Raw genomic sequence first — 8,083 nt, forward strand, 5'->3', positions numbered from 1 at the left:
TCACAAGCTTGGCCTCTTGTCTGCTGGCAAGCTTAATTCTGAAAAATAACACCAAATGCTCTTCCATTCTACATACGGACAGACGGTTATATCTTCAGAGCATTCTCACTGAGTGACATGAAAAGGTCTAATCACCAGAGAGGTCCTCCAGTGAGCACTTTTCAGAAACATTTTTGGTTATTCCATTGACTTTACATGTCCTTGGAGAACCACTGAACCCTTTAATATGATGTAGATAAGGGTTGGCTTGCAGATGTACAATTCATTCTACCTCCCAAGTTATCACGCTGGTAATGACTGTTCTTCCATATTAGACTCTTGGCACAGTGCGATATAAAGGGATTGATTTACCCATCTGAGCTCTAAAAAGTCTTTATAAGGGTAAATCTGCATACTTAGGAGTAGTACTTTTGTTGGAACCATTTTTGAAGGCCTGGTGCAACAAAACAGTGTTGATGCAAAGCACGATGAAAATGTATACTCAACAAAGTGTCTGTTAGTCTACACCAAGTATAACATTTGCAATCTGCCCTTTATTTTAAGTACATTTGATAATTCTGTATCAAGACAACACCATTACTCTACTCTACTCCCAACTATTAGAATATGGAAATAATAAATCACACTGTAAGAAAGTTATGTTCTTCCTCAGTATTTTGTCTTGTTTTCCAGTGCAAATATCTAAAAGGTACCCTGTGTGTGTGTGACTGTGTGTGTGACTGTGTGTGTGTGTGTATATATATATATATATATATATACAGTATCTCACAGAAGTGAGTACACCCCTCACATTTTTGTAAATATTTTATTATATCTTTTCATGTGACAACACTGAAGAAATTAAACTTTGCTACAATGTAAAGTAGTGAGTGTACAGCTTGTATAACAGTGTAAATTTCCAAGATGACCACTGCCTTGCTAAAGAAGCTGAGGGTAAAGGTGATGGATTGGCCAAGCATGGGCATCCTCAATTGGAAGGTGGAGGAGCGCAAGGCCTCTAACATCCACAAGCTCCGTGATGTCGTCATGGAGGAGTGGAAGAGGACTCCAGTGGCAACCTGTGAAGCTCTGGGTTGAGGCAGTGCTGGAAAATAATGGTGGCCACACAAAATATTGACACTTTGGGCCCAATTTGGACATTTTCACTTAGGGGTGTACTCACATTTGTGACCAGCGGTTTAGACATTAATGGCTGTATGTTGAGTTATTTTGAGGGGACAGCAAATGTACACTGTTATACTAGCTGTACACTCACTACTTTACATTGTAGCAAAGTGTCATTTCTTCAGTGTTGTCACATGAAAAGATATAATAAAATATCACTTCTGTGAGATACTGTATATATATAATGCTTTACAACCTCCAGATGATTACAAGCCTGACACATCATAATTGACTTCTCTTGAAGCCCACCAGAGTAAGTATTTTTTTAAGCCTGTAATGAATGGTTGGTCTGTCTGTGTCACTACGCAGTCACAGAAAAGACGCCAGGGAGTGTATCTATACAAAGGACAATGTAAGAAACAAACAGACGAGCAACAGCTGCACTGCATCAGCCCAGATGGGCAGATCTTCAGACTACTCCTATTCAGCAACCTTCCTTTCAACTTACTGCAAACTGAATCCACAGACCTTTTGATTCCCTCACAGTTCACTTCACTTTCCACGTAACAGGAGCTGAATTGTCAGCGCACGTAAAGTTAAATCAGATTTACTTTCCATACATAACTCATAGGCCTTTTTTGCACTTAAATACTTTTAAACGTGCTGCATGTAATGTCCTTGCTTTTTATTGTAAAACTATTTTTAAGATAAAATCTATACTTCATCTTGTAGCGCTCAAGAAACCTGGTCATATTTTACAGCTCACATTGGAAGAGAGCCCTTCCTGCTGTTAATCAGATACATGGCTACATGGGGGATACAGCACAGGTGGAACACTATTTCTTACCTCCTAGTCAACACCTGCCCTGTTCTTCTAACCACCCGTACTCTTCTGCTTTTCCCATCATTTCCTCTCGTCCTCTTTTTCTGAATATAAGAGGTCCACAAGTGAAGCTCCAGCTGTATGTATACAAGACGTCTTCTTTCTGCATATATAAGTCTCTGGTTGCTCTCAAAGTTCCATTGGCCTCCCCTTTATGAACTGATCCTTTGCTCTCTATAATTCACTGCAGATTCACAATATTCACTCGTTTTGTAAATGAGGCTTCTAATTGCAAACAGCACTGACCATATTTGCAAACACGCTCAAATGACTTGGATGAATTTACACTTACTCATACAAAGCAGCTCGAAAAATAATACACTTATGTAGATATAGTGCTAGTAGTATACGATACATAAGTCACCATATTACTGTACTCATCAGTAAGTTTGTATTGAAATATATTTGAATTTTACGACCAAATTTGAACCAAGTCAAATGCAAAAATTACATAGGCTTAGTCAGAAGTAGGATAAGAATAAAGTGTGTCATGTAAGAAAACAAGTTTGTAATATCAAGAAGAATAAAGAGCTGTTTTGTACAGCTAAAAACTGGAAGCATTTGACACAATAGCCTCGAACATCACAACTTATTGCGCCAACCCTCAAATGAAATATGTGGATTAGCTGGCCAATGAAAAGACTGAAAACGAAGGCGTAATTGAAGATCTTACCGCGCATGCTCTCAGGCGTGTGCGTGCTTTATGCAAATTTGTAGTTCATATCCACACTCAGGGGCGCCACTAAGGGGGGGGAAGTTAGGACGATTCTAAGGGCCCACACACTTTTGAGGCCCCTAGAGATCTGTTTTATTAGTAGTAACAGTAGTAGTAGTAATGTAATAGAAGTTATAAATGTATCTACCGAAGAGTTACAAATAAAACAAAATTACGGCTTATTTCTGCATTTCCCGCAAAATTATCTCCCCCATTCACTGTATGGTTTTGTCCCGTCATACATAGCCTAGAGTCACTGAGTGAGATCAGATGGTAAACTGTCAAATAAGAGATGTCTTTGAGTTTGAGGTGGGGCAAACAGAGCCGGACGATTTGGTCAGTCTCACTTCTAAACACATTTTAGTTTTGCTATAGAAAATCTACACATTCACACTCTGATTACATAGAGCAGCAGCAGGAAGCGCGTGAGGTTGTCCTGGCAAGCAGATACACTGCACGCAAATTACTGCTGTGCTTCTATTTTGCCACACTAAACCCAGCAATAACCAACGTTTGTTTACAGGATCAAAAGAAGCAAAGTTTCCTTACTTTAGCAAAGTAAAACAAGTCTCCTCTTGGCTTATATCGAAATCCTCCGACATTCTTCTTTACAAATCCTCCTTTTGTACTTCTAATTAGTGACCGTTGTTTTGTTTCGATCTCTCCGCGTGCGTCACTTCTGAGAGGCGCATGCGCAAAGCTGACCTCATACGTCATTCCCCCGGAACTGCTTCCGTTTACAACAGTGAGCGCAAGCTAGATTCAAGTGATTATTACGTTTTGAATATGGATATTTTTCTTACAAAAACTTATCGATTCACTACAGGAGGCCTTTGTTCACCCCCCGGAGCCGTGTGAGACACTTTTTTTATGGAAGGGTGCTTTTTATTTCAGGTCTTTTGAACCGAAGCACTGCAACACCCGCTGAGTGCAACGATAGAGCTTGAAAGATCAAAGACCATTTTTAATATAACTCCGACTGGATTCGTCTGAAAGAAGAAAGTCATATACACCTAGGATGCATCGGGGGTGAGTAAAACACAGCCTAATTTTCATTTTTGGATGAACTAACCCTTTAATTTGTCAAATGTTCCACCCCCTCCTCCCCCTCATTGAAGAAAATCACGTTCAAAAAGAAGGCACGTGACGCTGTAATCCAAGCGATGATAGAATTAGACGAAGAGGAGTGGGATGACTTTCTTTTAGCTTAATTTTTAATTTTTACAATGTTTTTGTAATGTATTAATCACAGGCTGTAATAAAACAAGTAGTCCTATACTAATACTAAATCTATATAGCCTATACATTTGGTTCGAATAGCCTATATTTTAGTAGGCGATAAATATGTGGCTATGTTACAGTTCCCCTTTGAAGCTCTTGTGTTTTTCTCCTTTTCCATCTCTCCAATCCTATTCTGCTCACAGGTGATTGGAGATGAGTTTTTTGTTCTCACTTTGTTGCAGTTTGCTGATTTTTGGAAAATATCTGTTTTTGCTTTTCAGATAAAAGAGTGGTTTCAGTTTAATATGTTGCAGGTAAATAAATTATTTATTTATTACCAATAAATAATTTATTGCCAATTATTTATTGGTAATAAATAATTGATAATAAATAATATTGATGATCATAAATCATCAAAAAAAAAATTGTTTTGGGCTTGTTTTTTAAGCTGCAGTTGCTTATTTATCTTGCGAGAGTTGGAAATAGTGGCCGGAGTGACGAGACAAAAACATTAAAACCCATTATAAACGAGGCATTTGTTGCATCCAGTGTCGACATAATTATGGATTATAATGACTTATACTGTCTTTTTACGCATTACGTTGCCGTGGAAACATAAAACCATGTCTGCATTTGTGATCGGAGAAATGACAAACAACAATCCCTACTCTACACTGCCCAAAAAACTCACTTTAAATATATAAAATATAAAAACTCTTTAAATATAAAAAACTTACTTACAGTCTGTGAGTCAGAACAGCCGGCATTGTAGTCTACTCTACCAGGATCAGGAAACGGTCCTTCATAAAATGTGCTGCACACATCTGAATATTTGGGTTGAAGTGTTCTGAAACAGTGTTGTAAATACAACTTAACCACTGATTTTTAGTCGTGTCCATTTTTGGAAGACCAAACAAAGTAGTTTCACTTTCACAACGAAACACAGCATCACACACGGCGGCCTAGAGTGAGCGGAGGCCGTGGGATAAAGTGAGGAACGGCCGGAGGGCTAGAGTGTGCAGAGACAGCGGTATGTGGGGGCGTGTTAGAACGAGCCGTTTTAGGTAGGCGTGGCTGACTCTTAACTTTTATAAATAATATCTCTTTGGATTTGAGACTTTAGTCTTCACAACTTTACAGATCTTCTTTATGCACCAAGAGCTTGTAACACTCCAAAGAGAAAGGAAAAATTGAAATCGCATCATATGACCCCTTTAAGATTTGTACTCGTGGAAATTACTAAAGTCAATCCTGTTAATTAGAAGGGGGTGTCCCAATACTTTGGACAATATAGTGTATGTTTGGTGTGGTAGGGGGCCCAACCTCATATGCTTTCATAGGGCCCAAAATTGCTAACGGCGCCCCTGTCCACACTGGCTGTGTTCATGTGAAACCTTCTGCGCTCATGATAAATAGGCATGTTGTATGAAATTATTAAGAGTTTCTCAAGCCTGAAGTGTTTTGGATTCTGGATTCTGCAAAACAAACTCTTTCTCAGAACTGGTTTGGTGCTTTGATTTGTAATTTCTGTTTGCATTATCAACATTTTTAATGTAATTCTGTGGAACAGTTTTAAGAGAACGTTGACAAATTAGTGCTTTATTACATTGTGTGCTATTTTTACATTTGTTACCAAAAAGTTATGTCTGCACTGTACTGTGAACCCAAGAGCTGGTGGATTTACAAGGTGGCTGTGAGATCATTTCCACACTCTTATAAATCACTGGCTCTCTCCAAATACACAGTTCCAAATGACTTTACCACAGTACACCCACTCTAGAGCTTTACGTAGAAATGAAAGTCACTGTCTTCTTGAACTCTCCAGCTCAGCGACAATAGCAGCGGCTCTGGAAGTGTTATAAAACTGAAAGAAGAGCTCGGTTAGGGCTTATATTAATTCTTAAAGAATGTTCAAATTTCCGCACATGTGGTTTCAGTTGCATGATCAATGACTGGAGTATGTCAGATACCAACCACATCCTCCACCAGTTTCCTTCAGCAAGTGCACTAAATCAGACCTCACTAAAGGAATTGCTTCATGTCAGTGGGTTGCTATTGTCAATAAATAAGAGTTTCATAGTTTAACTATTTTATAGTCACACTGATGAAAAAAATGCTGCAGTATTTGCACAAACCAGAATAATAATTAAATAAAGATGATATAGGATTGCCAACAACTACAAAATAATACAATTAATGTCAAGGATTTCATTCCATCAACACATTATGTTTACTATGAGGCAACAGTGGCATTGTTGGTCTTTACTAATTGGAAACATTTGGAGAACATGAAGAAAACAGAAGCAATAATGAAATCCAGATGGGTCCTTATTATTGCAAAACATGCCTAAAATCACATCAGCTAGGGGAAGAGTGTTTCATTTTCAACACATAAAGGTAGTTTCTCAGCAAAGAGTGATTGTTCAATTAATAATAATAGGGAACATCCCTCCTGATGTGAAATTACCACTCATTTGTGGTTTAGCACTTTACAAAAAGTTGAAGACAGCTCAAGCGATGGTTTCTATATTTCAAAATACCAACAAGGCCTGGAAACTTGCTAATCGTGTTTTCGCACAAATGTTTGGCTTTGAAGGCTTTCCTCCTCTTTTGCAAGGTCAAAAGGCTTTCCATGCTGTCACAGGAGCCCATGTGAGAGGCGGTATTTACTCTGCAGTAAAAGCAGAGTGGGAACACTCTGCCCCGTGTGCCATGGCTTTGGCTGTAAAGTCTCTGTTTTTGTTTCTCCTACTGAAATTTATCATCCACAGCGTGGCCGCAATGACATCTGGAAACCTCAGGATGTGTACAGATCAAGTGCAGGAAGAAAAGCTGAGATGTGCTGACATAGGCCTACTACATAGGATTCGATATGCTAGTGTTGTAGTTCTTTGCTATTTAATTGGCTACAGGTATGAATAAAAAATATATGTTAAATATGTAGGAATTTAACATTTTCTGATCCTGATTCTGGCTCATAAGAGTGATTAGTTCTGTAATCGGACTTAGGCTAACTGGCCAACTGATAGAGCAATTCACAACTATTTGACATTTTGGTGAATTGGTGGCTAATTCATATGAATTGGTACCATCTCATTGGTATGTTTTCATACTATCTGCTTATGCCCCATTGATCTGTGGATCATCTGCGGATTTAATGGCAGTGTTGCGGTGCCATTGAAAGTAGTGTTGGTCCACTGCAGTGCAAGGTTATTTTAGCATGGTATTTTGTCTGCAAAAAACATGCTTCTAAGCTTCCAACCTGAATCTGATGCTTTGAATATGATAAATAATATCTTGAAACACATTAAATACAATTATAGTGTTTTTATTTGTAAAAACGGGTATAGGAAGAGTAATACATTTCTGATACATCTCATAACTGAGCTTTCCATTAAAGTACAAGGCTAATAATTTATAATGTAATACGGCAATATAGTAGTTTGATAACCTTTTCACACAGCCTGTGGAAAATTAATGCAAATAAATACATGACTATAGATCAAATGGGATGACTTACCCATTTTAAAAGCTCTGATGTGCTCTGATAGTCTATAATAAACATAACTTTTAAGACATTAGTGTGCTGAAAATTATTGTGCTGTTGCTTTGCATCAAGCTAAACAGTGAGAAGTACTACAGTATCACAGAATATTGGTCCATTAGCATTTCCAACCCAATCACACATTTGTTGCTTAATATTGTGAGACCGATGTCTTCAGATGGTTTACTGCAAGCGTTCTTTCTCCATTACATGTGTAAGCAGATGCGTGCTCTGCTGTCCAAAGTCAAATCCTGGTTTCCAAGTGATTACGCCTGCTGGCAGATACTCATAGGCTATACATACAGATAAGAAGGCTGTGGTTTGTAATCTCATTGCATCAATCCTATTTCTTTGGGTTAATTCCTCTTGCTCTGACCTAATGTCAACTAAGAGGTAACACATCTTGTTTTAATCAAGAAGAGTGCAGATAAAGAAAGATGAGCGGTAAACTGCCCACATAGAGAAATTAAAAGGCACTTTGCTAAAAGTATCTGTCTAGCAGCTGGTTCTTCTGAGAGTGTAAAAAGCATTTTAAATGAAGATGGCCTCTCTCACAGCTACTAAAATCAGACGCTGCAATACTGCCAAAATCAAACCAGTGCAATACTATAAGAAA

This window comes from Sinocyclocheilus grahami, unplaced genomic scaffold (assembly GCF_001515645.1).
Source record: "Sinocyclocheilus grahami isolate Dianchi unplaced genomic scaffold, SAMN03320097.WGS_v1.1 scaffold106.1, whole genome shotgun sequence".
Taxonomy (NCBI): domain Eukaryota; kingdom Metazoa; phylum Chordata; class Actinopteri; order Cypriniformes; family Cyprinidae; genus Sinocyclocheilus; species Sinocyclocheilus grahami.